Source organism: Triticum urartu, chromosome 6, assembly GCF_003073215.2.
Source record: "Triticum urartu cultivar G1812 chromosome 6, Tu2.1, whole genome shotgun sequence".
Taxonomy (NCBI): domain Eukaryota; kingdom Viridiplantae; phylum Streptophyta; class Magnoliopsida; order Poales; family Poaceae; genus Triticum; species Triticum urartu.
This window is the reverse complement of record NC_053027.1, coordinates 22,792,462-22,817,741: the sequence shown is the minus strand read 5'-3', so window position 1 is coordinate 22,817,741 and position 25,280 is coordinate 22,792,462. Positions and strand designations below refer to the sequence as shown.

Below are 25,280 nucleotides of genomic sequence, written 5' to 3'. Positions count from 1 at the left end.
AACGAGGCTAATCAATGTGCTATGGAGATGCCCATCGATTGATGTTAATGCAAGGAGTAGGGATTGCCATGCAACGGATGCACTAGAGCTATAAATGTATGAAAGCTCAACAAAAGAAACTAAGTGGGTGTGCATCCAACTTGCTTGCTCACGAAGACCTAGGGCACTTGAGGAGGCCCATTGTTGGAATATACAAGCCAAGTTCTATAATGAAAAATTCCCACTAGTATATGAAAGTGACAAATCAAGATACTCTCTATCATGAAGATTACGGTGCTACTTTGAATCACAAGTGTGGAAAAAAAGGATAGTAGCATTGCCCCCCTTTTTTATATTTTTTTATTTGGACTTTTTTTGGTCCTTCCTTTTTTCTCGTTTTGGGACCATGCTCTATTAATGATGATCATCACACTTCTATTTATTTACAACTCAATAATTACTACTCGATACTAGAACAAAGTATGACTCTATATGAATGCCTCCGGCGGTGTACCGGGATATGCAATGGACCAATAGTGACATGTATGAAAGAATTATGAACGGTGGCCTTGCCACAAATACTATGTCAACTACATGATTATGCTAAGCAATATGACAATGATGAATGTGTCATGATGAACGGAATGGTGGAAAGTTGCATGGCAATATATGTCGGAATGGCTATGGAAATGCCATAATAGGTAGGTATGGTGGCTGTTTTGAGGAAGATATAAGGAGGTTTATGTGTGAAAGAGCGTATCATATCACGGGGTTTGGATGCACCGGTGAAGTTTGCTCCAACACTCAATGTGGGAAAGGGCATTGCACGGTACCGAAGAGGCTAGCAAGGATGGAAGGGTGAGAGTGCATATAATTCATGGACTCAACATTAGTCATAAAGAACTCACATACTTATTGCAAAAATCTACAGGTCATCAAAAACCTCGGTACTACGCGCATGCTCCAAGGGGGATAGATTGGTAGGAAAGGACCATCGCTCGTCCCCGACCGCCACTCATAAGGAAGACAATCAAATAACACCTCATGTTTCAAATTTGTTACACAATGTTTACCATACGTGCATGCTACGGGACTTGCAAATTTCAACACAAGTATTTCTCAATTTCACAACTACTCAACTAGCACGACTTTGATATTATTACCTCCATATCTCAAAACAATCATCAAGCATCAAACTTCTCTTAGTATTCAAAACACTCTTAAGAAAATTTTACTAGCTTTGAATACCTAGCATATTAGGATTTTAAGCAAATTACCATGCTATTAAGCATCTCAAAATAATCTAAGTGAAGCATGAGAGATCAATAGTTTTTATAAAACAAATCCACCACCGTGCTCTAAAAGATATAAGTGAAGTACTAGAGCAAAACTATATAACTCAAAAGATATAAGCGAAGCACATAGAGTATTCTAACAAATTCCAAATCATGTATGGCTCTCTAAAAAGGTGTGTACAGCAAGGATGATTGTGTTAAACTAACAAATAAAGAGTCAAATAATACAGGACACTCCAAGCAAAACACATATCATGTGGCGAATAAAAATATAGCTCCAAGTAAAGTTACCGATAGAAGTAGACGAAAGAGGGGATGACTTCTGGGGCATCCCCAAGCTTTGGCTTTTAGGTGTACTTAGATTATCTTGGGGGTGCCATGGGCATCCCCAAGCTTAGGCTCTTGTCACTCGTTGTTCCATAATCCATCAAATCTTTACACAAAACTTGAAAACTTCACAACACAAAACTTGAAGTAGAAAATCTCGTGTGCTCCGTTAGCGAAAGAAAATAAAAGACCACTTCAAGGTACTGTAATGAACTCATTATTTATTTATATTGGTATTATACCTACTGTATTCCAACTTCTCTATGGTTTATAAACTATTTTACTAGCCATAGGTTCATCAAAATAAGCAAACAACACAAGAAAAAACAGAATCTTTCAAAAACAGAACAGTCTATAGTAATCTGTAGCTAGCTCAAGAGCTGGAACCCCAAAAATTCTAAAATAAATTGCTGGACGTGAGGAATTTATCTATTAATCATATGCAGAAATAATTAACTAAATAGCACTTTCCAAATAAAAATGGCAGCAGTTCTCGTGAGCGCTGAAGTTTCTGTTTTTTACAGCAAGTGTAACAAGACTTTTCCCAAGTCTTCCTAACGGTTCTACTTCGCACAAACACTAATTAAACACAAAGAACACAACCAAAACAGAGGCTAGATAAATTATTTATTACTAAACAGGAGCAAAAATCAATGAATAAAAACAAAATTGGGTTGCCTCCCAACAAGCGCTATCGTTTAACGCCCCTAGCTAGGCATAACAAGCAAGGATAGATCTAGGTATTGCCATCTTTGGTAGGCAATCCATAAGTGGCTATCATAATAGATTCATAAGGTAATTTAATTTACTTTCTAGTAAAGTGTTCCATGCCTTTCCTCAATGGAAATTGGAATCTAATATTTCCTTCCTTCATATCAATAATTGCACCAATCGTTCTAAGGAAAGGTCTACCAAGAATAATAGGACATGAAAGATTGCAACCTATGTCAAGAACAATAAAATCTACAGGCACATAATTCCTATTTGCATCAATAAGAACATCATTAATTCATCCCATAGGTTTCTTAATAGTGGAATCCGCAAGGCGCAAGTTTAAAGAGCAATCATCAAAATCACAGAAACCTAACAAATCACACAAAGTCTTTGGAATCGTGGAAACACTAGCACCCAAATAACATAAAGCATAGCATTCATGATATTTAATTTTAATTTTAATAGTTGGTTCCCACTCATCATAAAGCTTTCTAGGGAAAGCAACTTCCAATTCAAGTTTTTCTTCATAAGATTGCATCAAGGCATCAACGATATGTTTAGTAAACGATTTATTTTGACTATAAGCATGAGGAGAATTTAGAACGGATTGTAACAAGGATATACAATCAATCAAAGAGCAATTTTCATAGTTAAAGTCCTTGAAATCCATAATAGTGGGTTTAGCAACATCTAGGGTTTTAATTTCTTCAATCCATCCTTTATCAATTTTAGCATCAAGATCAACAAATTCTTAATTCTTGGAACGCCTTCTAGGTAAAGGTGGATCATATTCAGTCACATCACTATCAAGATTCATATTGCAAAACAAAGATTTAATAGGGAACACATCAATAACTTTTAGATCTTCATCATTATTTTCATAGGAACTAGAAGAACACGCTATTATAAAGGCATCTTTCTTAGCACGCATCCTAGCGGTTCTTTCTTTGCACTCATCAATGGAAATTCTCATGGATTTGAGAGACTCATTGACATCATGCTTAGGTGGAATAGATCTAAGTTTCAAAGAATCAACATCAAGAGTAATTCTATCAACGTTCCTAGCCAAATCATCAATCTTAAGCAATTTTTCTTCAATCAAAGCATTGAAATTCTTTTGCGAAGTAATAAATTCTTTAATATTAGATTCAAAATCAGAGGGCATCTTATTATAATTTCCATAATAATTGTTGTAGGAATTACCAAAATTATTAGAGAGATTACTAGGATAAGTACTAGGGTTGAAATTTCCTCTATACGCGTTGTTACCAAAATTGTTCCTACCAACAAAATCCACATCCATAGATTCATTATTATTCTGAATCAAACTAGACAAGGGCATATCATTAGGATTAGAAGAAACACTCTTATTAGCAAATAATTTCATAAGTTCATCCATCATTCCACTCAAAACATTAATTTCTTCTATCGCATTCACCTTTTTATTAGTAGATCTTTCAGTATGCCGTTGAGCATAATTAACCATAATATTATCTATGAGTTTAGTAGCTTCTCCTAAAGTGATTTCCATAAAAGTGCCTCTCGCGGCCAAATCTAAAAGATTTCTAGAAGCAAAATTCAATCCGGCATAAATTTTTTGTATAATCATCCACAAATTTAAACCATGGGTAGGGCAATTATGTACCATTAGTTTCATTCTCTCCCAAGCTTCTGCAACATGTTCATGATCAAGTTGCTTAAAATTCATAATATCGTTTCTAAGAGAGATGATCTTAGCAGGAGGAAAATACTTAGAGACAAAAGCATCTTTGCACTTATTCCATGAATCAATACTATTTTTAGGCAAAGACGAAAAGCAAGCTTTAGCCATCGTGAAGTCACATAATTTAGTATTATCTTGAGCCATCGTGACAAGCAAGCAACTAAAACACAAGCAAACAGAAAGCAAGCGGGAAAAAAGAGGCGAATAGAGAAAGAGAGGGAGGATAGAGAGAGAGGGCGAATAAAACGGCAAGGGTGAAGTGGGGGAGGTGAAAATGAGAGGAAAATGGCAAATAATGTAATGCGGGAGATAAGGGTATGTGATGGGTACTTGGTATGTTGACTTTTGCGTAGACCTCCCAGGCAACAGCACCAGAAATCCTTCTTGCTACCTCTTGAGCACTGCATTGGTTTTCCCCGAAGAGGAAGGGATGATGCAGCAAAGTAGCGTAAGTATTTCCCTCAGTTTTTGAGAACCAAGGTATCAATCCAGTAGGAGGCTACGCGCGAGTCCCTCGTACTTGCACAAAACAAATAAATCCTCGCAACCAACATGAATAGGGGTTGTCAATCCCTACACGGCCACTTACGAGAGTGAGATCTGATAGATATGATAAAGATAATATGTTTGGTATTTTTGTGATAAAGATGAAAAGTAAAATAAAGGCAAAGGAAAAATCAAAGGAAATAACTAAGTAGTAGGAGATTAATATGATAAAGATAGACCCGAGGGCCATAGGTTTCACTAGTAGCTTGTCTCGAGAGCATAATTATTCTATGGTGGGTGAACAAATTACTGTTGAGAAATTGACAGAATTGAGCATATTTATGAGAATATATAGGTATGATCATGTATATAGGCATCACGTCCGAGACAAGTAGACCGACTCCTGCCTGCATCTACTACTATTACTCCACTCATCGACCGCTATCCAGCATGCATCTAGAGTATTAAGTTAAAAACAGAGTAACGCCTTAAGCTAGATGACATGATGTAGAGGGATAGACTAATGCAATATGATGAAAACCCCATCTTGTTGTCCTTGATGGCAACAATACAATACATGCCTTGCTGCCCCTACTGTCACTGGGAAAGGACACCGCAAGATTGAACCCAAAGCTAAGCACTTCTCCCATTGTAAGAAAGATTAATCTAGTAGGCCAAACCAAACTGATAATTCGAAGAGACTTGCAAAGATAAACAATCATACATAAAAAAATTCAGAGAAGATTCAAATATTATTCATAGATAGACTTGATCATAAACCCACAATTCATCGGTCTCAATAAACAAACCGCAAAAAGAAGATTACATCGAATAGTTCTCCACAAGAGAGGGGGAGAACATTGTATTGAGATCCAAAAAGAGAGAAGAAGCCATCTAGGTAATAACTATGGACCCGTAGGTATGAGTTCAACTACTCACACTTCATCGGAGAGGCTATGATGTTGATGTAGAAGCCCTCCGTGATCGATGCCCCCTCCGGCGGAGCTCCGGAACAGGCGCCAAGATGGGATCTCGTGGATACAGAAAGTTGCGGCGGTGGAATTAGGGTTTTGGCTCCGTATCTGATCGTTTGGGGGTACGTAGGTATATATAGGAGGAAGGAGTACGTCGGTGGAGCAACAGGGGCCCCACGAGGGTGGAGGGCGCGCCTGGGGGGGGGGGGTAGGCGCGCCCCCCTACCTCGTGGCCTCCTCTTTTGTGTCTTGATGTAGGGTCCAAGTCTCCTGGGTCATGTTCGTTGAGAAAATCACGTTCCCGAAGGTTTCATTCCGTTTGGACTCCATTTGATATTCCATTTGGACTATGCCTTGAACTACAAATTTTCTGCGAGACTAGTTTCACACAAATTCTTGACCGATACTGGGCTGCCGCAAGGCTTCCCCGCGGGTGGAGCGTATACGTCATACTTCAGGGCCGTTTCATGAATTTATTAGAGAACAGCCAATTCTCACAGACTACGACGTTAATAGTCAAATTCATATAGGTGTGTTCCTCAGAAGATGTTCTGCAGGACAACATCTCTGCTTACCCAAATAAGCCACTTGGAACACATTAAGATAAGTATCAACCTGCCATGCAGATTAGGAGAGTATTGCATCTTCATGGAGTGGGATAGGTAATATAGGGATACTCTCCTCCCAGCTGACCAACAACTTGTCCCCCACTTCTACTTCACGGGATCTCCGATCACATAGAGTGGGTTACCACTATGGACAACTCATGCTGAGTGGGTCTCAGACCCATCTCCATCGATGCATTATCTATCACATTACGTGATAGACCCTTTGTGAAGGGATCTGCCAAATTTTTCAACGTTTCGATATAATCCAACGTAATAACTCCGGAGTTCCTCAATTTTCTGACAGATTTCAGTCTCCTCTTCACATGCCTTGAGGACTTCATATTGTCCTTAGAACTGTTTATCTTGACGATCATAGTTTGATTATCACAGTTCATCAGGATAGGGGGTATTGGTTTTTCAACCATAGGTAAGTCCATCAAGAGCTCACGAAGCCACTCTGCTTCAATAGTGGCAGTTTCTAATGCTGTGAGTTCTGTTTCCATAGTTGACCTCGTTAAGATGGTCTGTTTGCAGGACTTCCAAGAAACAGCGCCACCACCAAGTGTAAAAACATAACCACTTGTGGCCTTAATCTCATTAGCATCAGATATCCAGTTTGAGTCACTATAACCCTCCAGTACACTTGGATACCCGGTGTAGTGAATCCCATAACTCGCGGTGCCTTTCAAATAGCGCATAACTCTCTCAAGCGCATGCCAACGATCATCTCCCGGTTTTGACACAAACCGACTCAGCTTGCTAACAGCAAACGAGATGTTAGGCCTCGTGGCACTCGTCAAATACATAAGCGATCCAATAATATGAGAATACCTCAGTTGATCTCTAGCAATCCGTCGATTCTTTCGATGCAACACACTAGCATCATATGGAGTTGGAGAAGGTGTGTCGTCGCTATACCCAAAACGACTCAAGACCTTTTCCACATAGTGAGACTGAAGCAGTGTGATCCCACCATTCTCATCTCTCAACAGCTTGATGTTTAAGATAACATCAGCTACTCCTAGATCCTTCATCTCAAAACAGCGAGATAAGAAATCCTTAACCTCCTTGATTAAATCAAGTTTGGTTCCAAGGATCAATATGTTGTCGACATACAGACAAAGAATAACTCCTTCGCCCCACCATAGCGATAGTATACGAACTTGTCACCATCGTTTACTACAAAGCCGGCAGTAGTTAATGTTCTTTCAAACTACTCATGCCACTCTTTAGGAGCTTGTTTAAGGCCATAGAAAGACTTTAATAGCTTGCACACCTTTCCTTCCTAACTAGGTACTACAAAACCATCTGGCTGATCCATGTAAATTTCTTCCTTCAACTCTCCATTGAGGAAAGCTGTCTTAACGTCCATTTAATGAACGAGAAGACCATGTGAGGCAGCAAGTGATAGTAGCACCCGAATTGTGGTCAGTCTAGCCACGGGTGAGTAAGTATCAAAGAAGTCTTCACCTTCTTTCTGGGTATAACCCTTGGCCACAAGCCGTGCCTTGTACTTTTCAATCGTACCATCAGGTCTAAGCTTCTTCTTGAACACCCACTTACATCCTACAGGTTTGCACCCATAAGGACGGTCATTGATCTCCCAGGTTCCGTTACCTATGATGGAATCCATCTCGCTACGTAGAGCATCCTTCCAGTAGTTAGCATCAAGAGATGCACAGGCTTCTGAAATAGTCCCGGGTGTGTCATCCATGAGGTACACAATGAAATCATCACCAAAGGACTTTGTAGTCCTATGTCTCTTACTCCTCAGAGGAGTTCCATTGTCACCCTCAACAGGATTCTCAACGTGTTCCATCGCAATAGTGGGTTCAGGAATTACAGTGAATTCCTCACTAGATGGAGTAGGTGTCTCCTGATTTGATGAACTCGACATATCCTTCATAGGAAATATGTTCTCAAAGAAAGTTGCATCATTCGACTCCATAATCGTACCAACATGCATGTCGGATACCTCAGATTTTATTATCAAAAATCTATAGCCGATGCTATGAAAAGCATAGCCCAGAAGAACACAATCCACGGTTTTTGGTCCAAGCTTGCGCTTCTTGGGAATTGGTATATTGACTTTCGCCAAACAACCCCAAGTACGTAGGTAAGAGAGTTTCAACCTTCTCCTTTCACATTCCTCAAATGGAGTCATGGTCTTATGCTATGTGGGAACTCGGTTTAGGACATGACACGCAGTTATTAGCGCCTCCCCCCACCATTCCTTGGATAGACCTGAAGTGTCTAACATGGTGTTAACCATATCAGTTAGAGTTCGGTTCTTTCTTTTGGCTAACCCATTTGACTGGGGTGAGTAGGGAGGCATCCTCTCATGGATTATACCATGTCCCGCACAAAACAGATCAAATTCATTGGAAAAATACACTCCACCATGATCAGACCTAAGCCGTTTAATTTTTCAATCAAGTTGGTTCTCTGCCTCAGCTTTATAGTTTTTGAAGAAAGTCAAAGCCTCATCTTTTGATTTCATAAGATACACATAACAATATCTAGTGGAGTCATCAATCAACGTCATGAAGTATCTCTTTCCACCTTTTGTCAACACGCCATTCATCTCACAAATATCAGAATGTATAAGCTCTAGTGGCGCCAAGTCTCTTGCCTCTACACTCTTATGGGACTTGCGAGGTTGCTTAGCTAGCTTGCACACATACTTGGCACTTAGAGCCTTTGACAGTAGAGATTTTCGGAATTAAATTCATATAGGCTAGCCGCGTCATGCAACCAAAGTTAATGTGACAAAGTCATGAATGCCAAATATCAGACTCATTGTTGTGGCAAACATTATTAATAACTTTAGTGAAAATATCTGACAAAGACAGGCGGAACAAGCCTCCGCTCTCATAGCCTTTTCCAACAAATTGTCCATACTTAGAAATTACAACTTTATTGGATTCGAAAACCAACTTAAAACCATCTCGACATAAACGGGAACCGCTAACGAGATTTTTATTGATGGACGGACATGATGAACGTTCTTCAGACGCACAGTCTTCCCCGAAGTAAACTTCAGATCGACCGTACCAACACCTCGAACGATGGCATGTGACCCGTTCCCCATCAGCACGGGAGAAGTCCCAGTGGCCTGGTAAGAAGAAAACATGGAGGCGTCAGCACAAACATGTACATTGGCACCAGTGTCAATTAACCAATCAGGGGATTGAAATACTGAAAGGATGGTAGGAAAAATACCGTACCCTGATTCCTTCATATCAGTATCACCGATGACAACATTAGCGGACTTGCCGCTCTTCTCATGTTCGCGCTCCTCAAAGCGGTTAGGACACTTCGGAGCCCAGTGATTAGGATCACCGCAGACATGGCAAAGTCCCTTCCCCTTCTTATGAGAATTCTTCTTGAAGTTGGTAGAATGTGATGGCTTGTTCTTTGTATCAAACTTGCCTTTGCCCTGAGTTTTGTTCTTGTTGTTTTTGAACTTGTTGGGCTGGAAGTTCTTCTTCTGTACCATGTGGGCACTAGAACCTCCCTCAGCAACTCGAGCACGTGTGTCCTTTGCTCTCGCCTTCTCTTCAACATCAAGAGTACCAATGAGATCCGCAACGGAAAACTCCTGTCTCTTGTGTTTCAGGGAAGTAGCAAAATTGTTCCACGAAGGTGGAAGCTTGGCAATGATGCCTCCGGCAACAAATTTGTCCGGCAACACACACTTGAAGTACTCAAGTTCTTTTGCGAGCGACTGTATCTCATGAGCCTGCTGTACAACAGGGCGCTCATCAGTCATCTTGTAGTCATAGAATTGCTCCATGACGTACAACTCGCTGCCGGCGTCCGAGGCACCAAACTTGGCCTCGAGCGCAGCCCACATGTCCTTGCCGTTGTCAAACGACATATACGAATCCACAATGGAGTCATCAAGAACACTCAGAAGAGCGCCTTTAAAGAGGGTATCGATCTTCTCGAAAGCTTCCAGCTGTGCTGGATTAAGATCGCCCTCAGGCTTGCCCTTGGTGCGTCATAGCAGCCCATGGTCTGAAACCAGTAGACTGCTCTCGTGCGCCACCTCTTATATTGCGCCCCCTTAAAGGCAGGCGGCTTCAGATGCGCAGCAAAACCACTCGGAGTAAATTGCCTATAATCAGGTTTTTGGATTGTTGGAAAATATGAGCAAATTACTACGAGATTTAATCCGAATAAATAGAAATAAATCATGACAGCATAGCAGAGATTAAACTAATCATGCGAACTAGCATAGTAGATGAACAGATCACATCTAGGGCACATACTAGAAATCATGAATTCTACCACGATCTCGAACAAGAAGGATAGAATAACATACGGTGCAGTGGGTGTAGCACCGCCGGCGTTGACATTGTCGCCCATGTCGTCGAGGATGAGGTTGCCGAGGTCGGGGAAGAAGTCGTCGTTCGCGAAGTTGTCGCTGCCAGCAGTCGTGCGAGTGCGCTCCCCAAAAACCTGATCGCCCCTCTCCCGTACAGGATCACGAGATAGGCGGGGTTCCGGAGGCCTGCTGTCCCTTCTCCCGGTGCACGCCGAAAGGAGGGATGGAGAAAGACTTGCTTGGCGGCGCAATGATCTGAACGGTGGTGAGAAACCATATGAAGCGGCGGCGGCTAGGGTAGACGTCTGCCTGACTATATAGTGCGGGCCGGGTAGGTCGTGGGAGTAAACCCCACGTCCGAGTCGTCACGATCCAAAAGAATCGGAAACGGTTCAGTAATTAACGCGTCCATTAATTTTTCCCGAGAAGCAAAAATATAGACAACGTCCTCAGCTCGGCTCAATCCCGCAACCCACGGCGCGGCGCGGCGCGGCGCATCGTACGAGGCATGGCGAGCGAGGAGGAGGAGCGCGCGTGTAGGTCTCCTCTTCCCATGCTCATACAAGTGGTAGAAGAGCTCACCTTATAAAGAGGTGCAACACTCTCTCAACTTCCGGGGTGGGACTAAACTTTAGTCTCACTCACTCCACTCACATGTGTGCATGAATGAGCCAAGAGAATTTCAGAATTTTAGTTGGGCTTTGGGCCAAAGGCCTACTAGCAAAATTCCAACAGACACTACTCTAATTTGTAGTAACCTCTACGAACAGATCGTCCAAAGTTATGCTATATCATCAATCCTTTTATTTCCTTGTCATGGCTAATCAATCAAGAAGATATAGAATGCATAAATCATTGTCCATTTCTAGAGAGTTCAAACTGAGCTTTGGTGGCGGACAACAGAAAGAACAAACAAAATTATATTTGTCCTACTAAGTTGCGTTGTGAACTTTTACTGAAATAAGGTATACATATGAAATAAGAAAGAACCTAATTTAGGTGCAATTATCTCAAAAAGATCCAAACCAATGTAACATATATATTCGCATTCAGAAATTAATCTTCCATGACACTAATCAATCTTTGGATGGCATTTTTCTTCATAACACCAATCGGTACTCCCACCATTATTTACTCTTCGCTCACTCCTGCTTCATATTCCCTCGTCCAGAATCCAGCACCTCCGTCTGAGCCTCTTGTGCTATACATGTGCAAGATGGTCACGTATATACCATGATGCACATCACCGTTTGCAATGGAAGAAAGCTAAAGAGGTTAATTAAAATAACATCTTGGGAACAAATTCTATGGAGACAAGTCCATAGGTAGTGGTACTCTAGCCAGGAACCAATATTTTTTAATCTCCAATGTAGTCCTTTCATGCTTGTTATCTGGATGTCATGTGATGAAAAATAGCCATGCACCGATCATACATGTTCTATCTGTTTGAGAATGCAACAAAGGTATGTACACACATGCAAGGGCTAGTACTTACATGAGAGCAATTTGAGAGAATCGAGCAACACCTGCCTCAGTTGCTAGTTTCTGATGTCGTTGGGTAGGTTGCAGTGCGAACCAGGCTAGCGGTACTTCCAGCCCTGTGACGTCTTCGTTTCAGTTTTATCAATCCCTCAATTGGCGCCCATATCAAGAGAGAAGGGTGGGATGGTGCGATCGTAGAACATGACAAATTTTACTATGTAGTACATGCAGAGCAATAAGGTGGTCTGTTGTTTTTACTTGCTCCTGTATTTAGTACGTGAATATGAAAGGCTAGGTTAAGTGTTGTCAGCATGAATTAACATAAAAAACTGGCGCTTAAAAGGATGTACCACTCAAGAATACAGAAACAATTTTGAAGTACAAACATAGTGGCCTATTTCCAAAGCATATGTGCCAGCAAACAGACCTGGACTTCAGCACATCGATCAACTGGCCATAGCCAACCAATTGTAGGAGGTCCAGGGGCTGCAGTATAATGAGGCCCATACGTGCTGATGTGAGAAGGATCCTAAAGCAGTTCCATAGTTGCTGAAGAAGAAGCAGGTTAAGCTCCACGGTCTGAGCAGCAATATCCCTAGGCGAGTAGTGGCGCGGCAAGGAGGGTGCTGGAGAGCATGGGAGCTGAAAGGAGAGGATGGCATGATGCGGCGGCGGTAGGCTAGTAAATCTCATGGGACGTGAGGATAGAATAGTACGTATAAGGTTAGGTTGCACTATTATTTTCTTTCCTAGAATTTATTCTGTGTAAGGGAGGCAGGCGGACACTTGATCTACTGATGTGTTTCAAGCCAAGGCTGTCGTGTACATGCGTGTATCTTGTCCTTTCTTCTTTTTTTCTTTTTTTTGTTCAGTTTTTTTAACTGGAGGTATGTTTTGTGTTGTTGATTGATTGGTGATTATGGGAGAATTGAAGCAGCACATGTTTCTACATACTGGCAATGGTGGGAATTTGGAGAAATTTACCTTTAAAGTAAATCCAACGGTTGTGATTTTCTGATTTACATAATTAAAGCCTAGATATTTCTAATTATTATGGAATTCTCTAGCATATTTATCTTTTTTCTAGTTAGCCGGTAACCCAGACGAGTTGTCATCCAGACAAAGCCTTTGGATTAGGGAAACGTTTCCAGCCGGGAGTCCGGCCGAGTCTTCGGCCGGACGCGCGCGCTTCGTTCGATTGCGCTGTATCCTGCGGCCCCGCGTGCCCCTCGTTTGACTAATTGCTTCAGCCCACCACCAATCGTTTCTTTTTTCTTTCTCCCATTTCCTTTCTTCTTCCTCTTATTCCTTTTTCTTCTCTCTCCTGCGCAGGAGGATGGCGAGGCGCATGTTGCTTGTGACAGATTTTTGGACTCCCCGTGCTGCAGCCGCGTCCTGTGGAGCTACGACTCGAACGATTTTCATTGCCTCCTCTTCCCTTCGTTGCTGACGGTGCAGCAGTCGCCATGGATGCGCTCATAGACAACTTTTTTTCATGGAGTGTTGCAACCAGCCCCGGGAGATGCTACATCCGGCTGCGAGGGATGTTACAACCGACAAGTTTTTTTCTTGGAACCAACCAAAGGTTCTGTCGCTGATTTTTTTTTTGGCTGGAACCAGTGTCTTGTTTTGCTACTACCGGCGGCTTCATTTGCTACTACCGTGACAACGTTTTTTTGCGACATAATTCATGAAGATGATGCAACCTCGACGACGGGTGACAACATTTTTTTTCTGCAAACTATGAAGTTTTTCGCTACCACCGGCTATAGGGTTTGTTACCACCATACACAGCGGCCGGCCGGCATTTTTCTTTCGTGTTTTGCTACAACCACGTCATTTTTTGTTGCAGTCGGCAACCACAGAAGCTACATCGGGTTAACATTTTTGCTACAATGACGATGGCGGGCTGTAGCGGTAAGCTTTCTTGCTGGAAGCGATAAACCTTTTTGCTACAACAGGTATCGTTTTTTGTTGGAACCAGCAAGAGCCTCGGGAGGGCACACGGCGAGGTACAACGCGACCACAACGACAGGTGTTGCGGTCGGCGGCCGGCGTTACCGGAGATGCGGCCATGTCCCCCGGAGCCGGAGCTGCAAGCCTGCAACCACGAGTGCATGTTGTTGCATGCATGAAGCCGATGAAAAACGCAGGCGGCGAGGGCGGCGACCGGCGGTGACCGACCGGCGGTGGCCTCCAGATGTATATTTCTTCAACGGGGTGGAGCCAGGGAGCACGTTGTTCGCACACGAATACGTCACATGTACCCTCGACGCCGGGGGTGATGCATCGCAGCTCACGTCGAAGGAGACCTGACCGACAGCGCGATACGCAAGACAGTCGGCGGGCGCTTTTGCAGACCCGAAACCCCGCGCACCCGAGAGGGACCCCGTCAGGGATTGCGGCGGCTATGGGCTGCCCTAGGTCGATTCGCTAGCTCGGCCCTAGAGCCTCATGGATCCGCAGCCCTCCAGCATGAAGAACTAGCGAAGAACGAGAAGAAAGATACAAGGGAGAGATAAAAAGTAGATGAACACGAAAAAGTAGTAGATGTGTTTGTTCGATTGTGTGTTGTTTCAATCGGCCGTCACCCCCAACATATATAAGAGGCGGCTGGACTTCCCGTACAAGCAAAGAATTTATCTAGGCTTTCCTTACAAGAAAATTACATCAATTCACGTCCAAAACCCTAGTCAAATTCGGACTGGTTTATCCGAACTTTCCAAAACTGTTCGGTTTAAACTGGCTGCACATTGCGGGTCTTTTTTGCGGTGGTAAACTATCCCGGATGAAAACAAGCCCAAAAGCAATCTTGACCGTTTCGACGAGACGAACAACTTTCATGTTGAAGGTTTTTTTATCAGAGATCATCTTGAGGGTCAGATCGGTCTCGCAACACAGGCTATTTCCTCGCGCAACCCATCTGACATGTGTCTGGTGGGGCATGCCACATCTCGCCTCGTGACAGGGCTGCACTCCGATTGCTCTAACTTTTGCATACGAACTCGAATTTGAATGATTTTTATATCAAAATCGATCGTTTCGACGAGACGAAGACAACCCGTGTAGATCATTTTTCCATCCGAGATCATCTGAATAACCTTTTGAGACCATCTTCAACTTCTCGTTCGATTGACTATCACAGCCTCCAACCCAGCAAGTTTTCCATCCGAGTATGCTTTCCACACCGGCAATGTTTCTACCCGGCAAGCTTTCACACCGGCAAGGTTTCACTCCGCCAAGGTTTGTACTCCGGCAAGGGTTCCTTCCTGACCGGCAATCTTTCACACAGGCAAGATTTTATCCCGGCAAGGTTTTTGCCCCGCCATGCTGCTTTATGATCGTGCCACTTTTGAGCGTCAACACATGCCCCCCTGTTTTTCGGTAAAGCTAGCGTGCCGAAAAATACTTGTACTAAGTTTGTTCTAAGGACGATGTCAACACTGCATCGGCCATTTATATGTTCTTAGGACGATAAGTATATATCGGCCAAGTCTTGTGTGAACTTTCTGATGCAAACTTGGGTGAAACCTTCTCAGCTTCATTAACAATCTGGTGATAAAGTTCCATAGATATGTATCTCAATGTCATCCTCCGAACCGTATTGTTCACCCTTTTGCTAGGATTTTGTAGACAATCAACAATAAACTTTCTCCAATCCTTACTTTCGCTTGCATAAAAATTTCATTAGTGGCCGAAGTTCTGGACTTCGGTTCGGCCTTACCTATGTTGACAAGACTAAGCATCGGCTATTGAGAGAAATGCAATACAACATGATGGACATGGTAGCCGGATGCTTGCAATGCCAACTCTCTCCAATTGTCATGTCTAAATATATGAACAATTTTAATGCAACCCAAGGTAAATTCTTCATGTAGACATAACCCAAGATAAACTATAAGTGATTCGTCAAAACACATTGATAATCCTTGGATATTTGTTGCACTACTCATAACGAATCACCAAAAGCCTCGATATGTATAACACCTATAGCAAGTAAAAGAGTCAATCCGAATAACAATGCATATTCGGCCTTGATTAATCGTGCATAAAAATATTCTAAGCGGCACGAGGCTTCAAAAAATAGTACCATAAAGAAATATATAAACAACACCAACACTTTGGCCATTGCTATGAATTGAACCATGAAAACATAATCTCCATAGTACTAGAGAGACAAGGCTAATATTAATATTATGCATGACACTAATCCGATGTTCAGTAACAAAATCAACTATGATTTGGCCTCTTATAGATCTCAAAGATGCATAAGCCAAATCATATCCAAACAAAGTATAAGCCCACCAACCAATTCTACAGCTATGAATTGGTCTATGCAGCATATATTCAATGACATCGGTCATGATGTCTCAACTCCATTCAATCATAATATAGGCATACATATAAATTTTCATGAGCAGGTACCTTGTCTTGCTCTCCAATCAAACTAAGGACGATATTAGAATACTACACTGGCCATGCATTGACATACTCTTAGGACGATAGATAAATATCATCGGCCATTACCATGTAAACTTCATTCAAAGCACATATAGCCGAAATAAACAAATGAAATGACAAATCAAGTATTTCGGCCCTTTGGATCAGCAAGAAACTTGTAGCTAATCAAATGTATAGTGACTTGGTAATACCCTTTCATGACGTAAGAAATTATATTGCATCCATGGATTAAAATAAGCCCATTGAGGGTTACCAATCATACCTGATGACAAATTCCATGGCATAGGCGTTAACGGCATAGTTGAAGAATATGGATAATGTGTAGACCAAAGATGTTGAATCCTTCGGCTTGGTCCTTCATAGTTTTTACTCTTTTCCTTCTTCACTTTTGCCGCACTTCTTGTAATGGAGGCATGCACATAATTCTTATTTTGAGCACTTCCTTTGGGAACCCATGCCATGTTCCTTTCTTCAAGTTCTTGTGCACTAAGTTTGTGTAATTCCCTCTTTTGCCAATACGATAAGCCGAGTGGGCATCTCGGCTGTGATTCTGTTCTGACCAATGGCAATTCCTTTTTAACCTTGTGCACTCTCAACTTCTTTTCTTCTGATTTGGCACTTTGACTCTCAATAATTGGTTGCTTCGTCTCATTGCCTTTTGTAGCCAATGTCAACACTTTAATTGGCTCTTTATTATTTGAGATCAAATCTGAAGTAGCACACTTACGACCATCTCTTTTCACGCGGTAGACTTGCTTGACCACCTCTTTTTTCATCCATGGTGTCCGGACCGATTCCTTATAATTGAAACGGTCTTTAACATGTGACTGTTCAAATGTTGATCTTCTCGGAGCTGCATAATATTGGTGAGATGGTCTAAAATAAGATGGAGAATGTGCCCTTGTATCATACCTGTCCCATGATGAACATGGATCTACATGAGCATAGGGAGGCGTCCACGGCATTGGCATTGGCGGCCCAAAATAAGGATATGAATATGTTGCATTGAAACTCACTTTGCCAATACCGATCCTCATATTTGCGCCTTGGGTGTGATTTTGGTTTCTTTGCATGATTGGGCCGATAAGCATTCCTCTCTTCACTCTTCTTTTGATATTTCTCCAATAGTTCAGCAAAGGTGATTTTTGATCTTTTACACTTGCGCTTTATTTCGGCCTTTGTTTTCTTTTGGTTTGCTTTCATCGATCGTTGGATTTGCTTGCTGCCCCCCAGTCCTTGGCGTCTCCATTGTAGCTTCGATGGAATTCTCACCCTCAATATTATGTTCATTATGCTCTTCAACAACTTTACTTGAAAGCTTGATCCCATCACCTGTAGTTTTTACCTTCTCTTTCAATGGATCGGCTTGAAGCAGCCGATGCAAAAACTTTTTGCCATCGGGACCAATCGGAATAGACTGGTCATCTCTTGGTGTTTCAACAAACATCAATTGTCCTTTTTCAATGGCCGATTTAACTATTTGACGAAACATGTTGCAATCCTCAAAATTATGCTTGGACGAATCATGCAACTTACAATACATTCGTCCTTGGATTGATGGCTTAACATGGTGATCAAGAATTGTAATGTAATTATTTTTCAGCAACAAATCAAATATTTGAACACACATGCTTGAATTGAAGGTATACTTCTTGTTTTCTAGCCGATCATGCTGTGAGAACGGCTTTGGAATTAAGCAAATGAATGGTTCAGATTTTGCATCACACCATTCGGCTATGCATTGTGTTTTGCACTCTATCACCGATGTCTTTGGGTAAGATATTATACTAGCATCGGTTTTCTCAACAGAATTTAATCTTGGCTTTAAATTTCTAAAACGAAAATAGTTAGAACACACATGTCTCAATTGAGACCAGGTGTAAGCCAGGTATGAAATAAGCAAAGCTACCCAAATAGATATGAACTTTAGTTAAAGCAACGGGGAAAGCTTTGGCTGTAATAATAAGTCACTATCGGTCTTTATAAATGACGTAATGGGTTGACCGATATGCTCAATAACAACTTCATTGCTAGCAAGTAAATTACCCTTCTTCATTGGTCTTTCAAAATTACTTATGAGGATTTTTCTAATAGATGCATCAACAATAAAGTCCTGACCAAATCTGAAAATAGGTAAATTACTTGCTAAACATACCTCTTCAAATATGTTGGGAGAGCATGATGGTGGTGTGACTTGAACAATATCTTGCTCCGCCTTTGGATGGCTACTCAACGCTTCTTCATCATCTTTTTGTTGATTCCGTGCATCATTACATTGAAGATTTTTGTCGGCCGAACTTTGTTCGGCTACTTGTTCTTGTCCTTGAAGTTCATCAATTTCTCTGGCACGAAACTCATAGGGCAGGAAGTAGGTTCCATTAACTTTAGAAAAATCAAGTATGGTCGCTTTGCTATGCTTGCCATGCCCTTTCTCAATGATGCTTGCCTCTTTGCATTTGATGGATTCAGAATATATACTTCTTGATTCGGCTTTTTTAACCGGAGTACTTTCATGTTCTGAATCATCTTTCTTTACATTGCTTCTACCAATTGGCAATGCTTCTTTCACTTGAGCCAATTCTGTTTCTTTTTGTTTCTGGCGGCGAGCGGCGAAATTGGCTTTAATCTTTTTCTCATTTTCAGCCCACTTTGGATACGATTGTCTCCCAATGCTTTTAGATTCTTTCGGCAATGGCACATGGGTGTTGCCGAAACTTTGCAATTGTGTAGGGGCTGTATAATATGATGTAGTATTAGGTGAAGGCATATGCATTGTTGTAAAACCATATTTTTGTTCCCCAATTTTATCAATTGGGAAAGATTCATCTTCTTTTCCTGATGCATTTGAATCGGCTTCGAAGGACTTTGGACCTGGCTTTATGTTTCTGCAACTAAAATAATTACAGAATATACGGCTCATATGAGTCCAAATGTTAGCCAGGCATGAAACAAACAAAGTTGTCCATATGAATACAAAGTTCAGTTGGCATGACAAGAACAACTTTGGTTTTGATAAGTTGTCACTATTAGCCTCTATGAACGATACCATGTGTTGACTATCATGATTAGTGACAAGATCCTTCCTAACAAAAAGTTTACTCATTTCAATTGGTCTTTCAAAATTAATTAGAATCTTACTAATAGGTACATCAACAATATCATTTTGACCGAATAGAAAATTGAGTAAACTATCTGCTAGGTGTACCTTTGTGAAGACGTTGGAAGGAGAAGATGGTTGCACCACTGGAACAATACATTGCTCCACTTCTGAATAATTCTCCAACGCCTCTTCCTCTTTTTCTGGATCTGGTGCCTCCTCACTCAGATTGCCCGAGTATATTTCACTCGAATTGCCCGAGTATATTTCAGTCGGATTGCCCGAGTGGATTTCAGTCGGACGCTCTTTGTCAGTTGAACTTTGCTCGGCCGCATTTTCTAGGTCTTGATGTTCATCGTTAACTGAACTATGTTCAGCCATTACTGTGTTCTTGATGCTCATCAATATCTTTAGCACGAAACTCATAAGGTAGCATGTAAGCTCCCTTACATCCAGAATAGTTGGCTTGATGCACTCGGCTTTAGCTGGTGATGCACTCATCTGGAACGATGCAATCGGCTGGCACGATGCTACGCACTCGGCCTTGAACATCCCGTTGCTCAATCCGGTTTCAACCGAATCCACCGTATTAACCGAGTGAATCCTTATTTGCTGGTTTGCTTGCAAAGCTTCTTTTTTTTCTTGCCTCAACAGTGTAGAAGGGCCAACATGGTTGCTACATGGAGGAAGGCACTTGACGTATTCTTGCAAATATCCCTCTCCTCATTTCTTCTTGAGTGCTTCGTAGGCCTGTCGATATTCTGCTGGTAATTCCTCAAGGGTAGGTGTAGTAAATTCATTGACTCTATTCCCTGTGAGCTTTGGCTTGATCTTGTCCACTTGGGCTAGATATTTTTCTTTAAACTCAACCCTGCTTGGATCGGCTTGCCCCCCAATACTTTTAGGATCTTTCGGCAATGAATTGATGTTGCCGAAATTTTGCGCTTGTACAAGGGGTGTATAACATGTTGCAATGATAGGTGAAGGCATGTGCATCGTTGTTGAATATTTTCTCTCGACAATTTGATCAATCGGCAACACTTGGTCTTCTTTCAAAACCCTATCTCTTATTGCCTCATAATCAGGAATCAATCCCTTGTCGTGTTGCTCAAGGCAAAGAGCACTAATCTTCTTATTTTGGGCTAAAAATTTTAATGCAGCCAGAGCCACCTCATCTCCTGCAATATTAGGCACATATGCTCCTATAGTATCTCCATTCACTCGGCCATGACCGTGAACGTGAGCCGATTTATGAATATATTTAGTTTCATACGCCACTGAACAATTAATCTGATGAGGTGTAGTATATGATGTTTGAGGATAACCGGCCAAATAGCTAACAGAAGCATGGCCGATTCCCCCATTCATCGGCATGTTTGGGGATGAACCCGCATATTGCGAGCCGGCTGCCGATGGATAAAACTTTGAGATACCCTCATGTAAATGAGGTGTCCTATATTGATCACTCGAACAAATCGTGTTGTTCACCGGCATATTGAAAGTTGTTGCCGATGCACGAAAGTTCAAATTCATAAGTTGCATGTCACGATTCTGTAAATTCCAAGTTTCTCCAATGGAATAACTAGTCGGCCTTTGCTCATTAGGGCTGGCCGACATCACATGTCCGTTGAAAGATCTAGCAACATCAACATAATGGCTATTTGCATCTACACAAGGAGATTGATGATACATGTTACCGTTGTAGATTGCAGCCGCTTGATGACGCTCTCCTCGTAGCAAGAACAGGCTGAAGACTGTTCAAAGCTTCGTCCCCAGCGGAGTCTCCAAAAAGTGTGTTCGCACACACACACGTCACGTGTACCCTCGACGCCGGGGGTGATGCACCGCAGCTCACGTCGAAGGAGACCCGACCGACAGCGTGATACGCAAGACAGTCGGCGGGCGCTTTTGCAGACCCGAAACCCCGCGCACCCGGGAGGGACCCCATCAGGGATTGCGGCGGCTATGGGCTGCCCTAGGTCGGATTCGCTGCTCGCCCCTAGAGCCTCGTGGATCGCAGCCCCTCCAGCATGAAGAACTAGCGAAGAACGAGAAGAAAGATACAAGGGAGAGATAAAAAGTAGATGAACACGAAAAAGTAGTAGATGTGTTTATTCGATTGTGTGTTGTTTCAATCGGCCGTCACCCCCAACATATATAAGAGGCGCTGACTTCCCGTACAAGCAAAGAATTTATCTAGGCTTTCCTTACAAGAAAATTACATCAATTCACGTTCCAAAGCCCTAGTCAAATTCGGACTGGTTTATCCAAACTTTCCAAAACTGTTCGGTTTAAACTGGCTGCACCTTTCGGGTCTTTTTTGAAGTGGTAAACGATCCCGGATGAAAACAAGCCCAAAAGCAATCTTGACACCGTTTCGACGAGACGAACAACTTTCATGTTGAAGGTTTTTTGATCAAAGATCATCTTGAGGGTGAGATCGGTCTCGCAACACAGGCTATTTCCTCGCGCTACCCTTCAGACATGTGTGTGGTGGGGCGCGCCACATCTCGCCTCGTGACAGGGCTGCACTCCGATTGCTCTAAATTTTTCATACGAACTCGGATTTGAATGATTTTTATATCAAAATTGATCATTTCGACGAGACGAAGACAACCCATGTAGATCATTTTTCCATCGGAGATCATCTGAATAACCATTTGAGCCCATCTTCAACTTCTCGTTCGATTGACTATCACAGCCTCCAACCCGGCAAGTTTTCCATCCGAGTAAGCTTTCCACACCGGCAATGTTTCTACCCGGCATGCTTTCACACCGGCAAGGTTTCACTCCGGCAAGGTTTGTACTCCGGCAAGGGTTCCTCCCTGACAATGTTTCTTCCCCGGCAAGATTTCACACCGGCAAGCACCGGCGATCTTTCTGTGCCGGCAAGCTTTCCACGCCGGCAAGCCTTCACACCGGCAAGCTTTCACACCGGCAAGATTTTACCCCGGCAAGGTTTTCGCCCCGGCATGCTGCTTTATGATCGTGCCACTTTTCAACAGGGTGGAGCCTCAACACACGTTCGTGAGAAAATCTCATCCTTTTCCCGTTTACATGTATGTGTTTTTCTTAGTTGGTGCTATGTACGTAAGTTCTCTTTTTAAAGAGGCCCACCATTTACCAAATATATTTTCTTTAACATATGTGCGTTCAGATGTGTCACGTACAGTCGTTGGAGGCCCAGAGCATTATATATGTTAGATAAATCTAACGGTCAAGATAATTCTATTTGTTAAGATTTACCAGATCGAGGGCTAGTAATTTCTAATTAACGTGCAATTTTCTAGCATATTTACCTTGCTCCTGGTTCACCTTATATTACTTTTAATATATAAATAGATGCAACATAAATATGTAGACAAGACCTGTGTTTGTCTTTTATTCCCAAGTTTGAACTAGTATAGTTCGGGTTCTTACATGATAGTGCATGTCACATTATTTTTTCACCGCTACAACGACCAAACCATGGACTGAGAAAACGGTGTTTCATATATCTAGTACTAGAGTTATTTTCTTCTCAGTTAGTACCGAAGATGCCAAATGGCGTGATGGTGCAATATGGAGGGATGTAGACATTGCACATTGCAGGTAGCGTCTGTAGCGCTAGGTTCCTTATTTCCTCGAACTGGGGCAGTTGTTGAGGCTGGACAGAGCCCTGGGCCTGTGGGTTTTGCTGAGATGGCCGGAAGGAGCCCTGGCCTAATGGATATTGTTGCTGAGGCTGTTGGAAGGAGACCTGGCTCGATGGTTGTTGTTGTTGTTTTTGTTGTTGATGCAGAATAATAGCATGAACAACATTGTGGATGGCCTGGCACTGCGACTGCTCAGGGATCTGCCATAGGTGCTGACAACACAATTCTTGCAGCAGCTGGTAAGTACTTTGTTGCAAAACTTGTGATCTTCCATGCGCTATGTGCTGTTAATACAACATCCATGCATGGAATCAGTTGTTGTTGCAAAATTTTGTTGTTTTGTTGTTGTTGTTGTTGTTTGTTGTTGTGTTGCTGCTGCCTGTGAAATTGGTTGTTGGTTGCACTGTGTTGCGGTGTGGATATGGTGTTGTTGGTCGAAATGGTTGTGGCTGCGAATATGGTTAGTGCCGGCTGCGGAAAATGGTGCAGCTGCCAGATATGTTGTTGTGATGGAAATGGTTGCGGCTGTGGATATGGTGTTGTGGTGGAAATGGTTGTTGCTGCCTAGAAATTGTTTGTTGTTGTACCAATGGAACTTGCTCTTGTGGCTGTTGCTAGGAGATGGATTTTGTGGCTTGCAATTGTGGCACTGGAACTCTAACTGCAGTTGTGGCGGTGGTTCGCCACGATAGCAAGGAGGGCAAGGATGAGAAATGTTCTTCATGGTGGATTGTATTGACCACAGCTTGCTTTGGCTTAAATGATGCCGCTCTACTTATGAGAATGATGGATGAGGAAGGGATGTCGTCATGCTATCGGGGCTTATTTATAGCTGTCATGGAATGATCTCTTTCACAATGGCATTTGTTTGTGTGGAAAGCTGTGGATGCTTCTCAAAATCATCATTTGGTATTGTCTGTTTTGGTGGCACTACTTACAAGTTGTATTCTTGTACTTTCATTAAAGTCCTTGTTGTTGCACTATCATTCCACCCACCAAAAAGGTTGATAACACGCATGACTCATTCTATTCACTTTTACAGCCTCAAACACTAATCTTGGATTGCCTATTTTTCTAAAACTAAGTTTGGTAATTTTCTGCAAATTGTTACGCCATAACTAGATAAGCCATGGCTGTCACGGTACTTTAGTTTGTAGTCTTGTGTGGTCTGTTAAGATAGATATAAGACTAGTAATGTAACTTGCTTTAGTAGCCATGACTCATCAAATTCCTTTACATGTTCAAGTGTTGTAGTGTTCTAGAAGTTAATTAGCAAGCATAAACATGTTCTACAAGTTGTTACGTGTAAACTAGATAGCTTGACTTGCACACAAACAAGATTGTAATCACTAGTCATCTACCGAGCAACTGCAAGCCTTAGCTATTATAGGGGTACATATTTATTAATAAATATTTATATGGTAAAATTCAAGCCGCTTAAATACAGATATCATTACATCTGAACATATGCTAAGTTATTTCAAACAATTATAGTACAATATAAGCACATATATTATAAACTTCATTATATGGAAGAGTGCCTCTACTTCCCATTTATATAAAAAAATATGAACATCCACAATACCAAAACTATATAGTATGGATATACATTTCATGACGCATCTGGTAATAATTATTTCATATTGTGAATGTTGATATTTTCTATTATAAAGTTAGTTAAAATTTACAAATCTTGACTTTGACCAAACTTTATATGCAGACTAAAAATAAATGGAGGGAGTATCTTGGGGTCCCTGCCACGTCACGTTTCTCATACATTCAGTACGCGTGTCGCCCCGAACGAGTGGAGACTTCATCATCACCTTATCCTTTCCCTGCAGGCTCAAGTCTGGTTCTTCCCAATCTTTCAATTCTAATCAAAGGAGAGTGAGGCGAGCTGGCCGGGCTGCTCTTCGTCGGGGACGTCGTCGTCTACTTGCGCGCACCAATGGCCAGCTCTCGCCGGGATTCACCCTGTGCCCATGTACAAGCGCCTTCTAGAAGCCATCCGAGCGGCGGCCCCACAACACTCGCGGGGAGGTCCCAACTTAGGAGATGGACGAGGCTGTCCAGCTCGCGGCTAAGCTACTCTTCGCCGGGGTCGCCGTCGTTTCCATGCGCCACACGGGAAGGAAGTTGGTCACCGAGTTCCCGAGGATTCTCCGCGCA

At 42.3% G+C, this 25,280-nt stretch overlaps 1 pseudogene; it reads right to left on the bottom strand.

Moving 5' to 3' along the window:
• Positions 1 to 22,832: 22,832 nt before the first annotated feature.
• On the bottom strand, positions 22,833 to 24,129 carry LOC125516421 (annotated as a pseudogene).
• Positions 24,130 to 25,280: the final 1,151 nt, after the last annotated feature.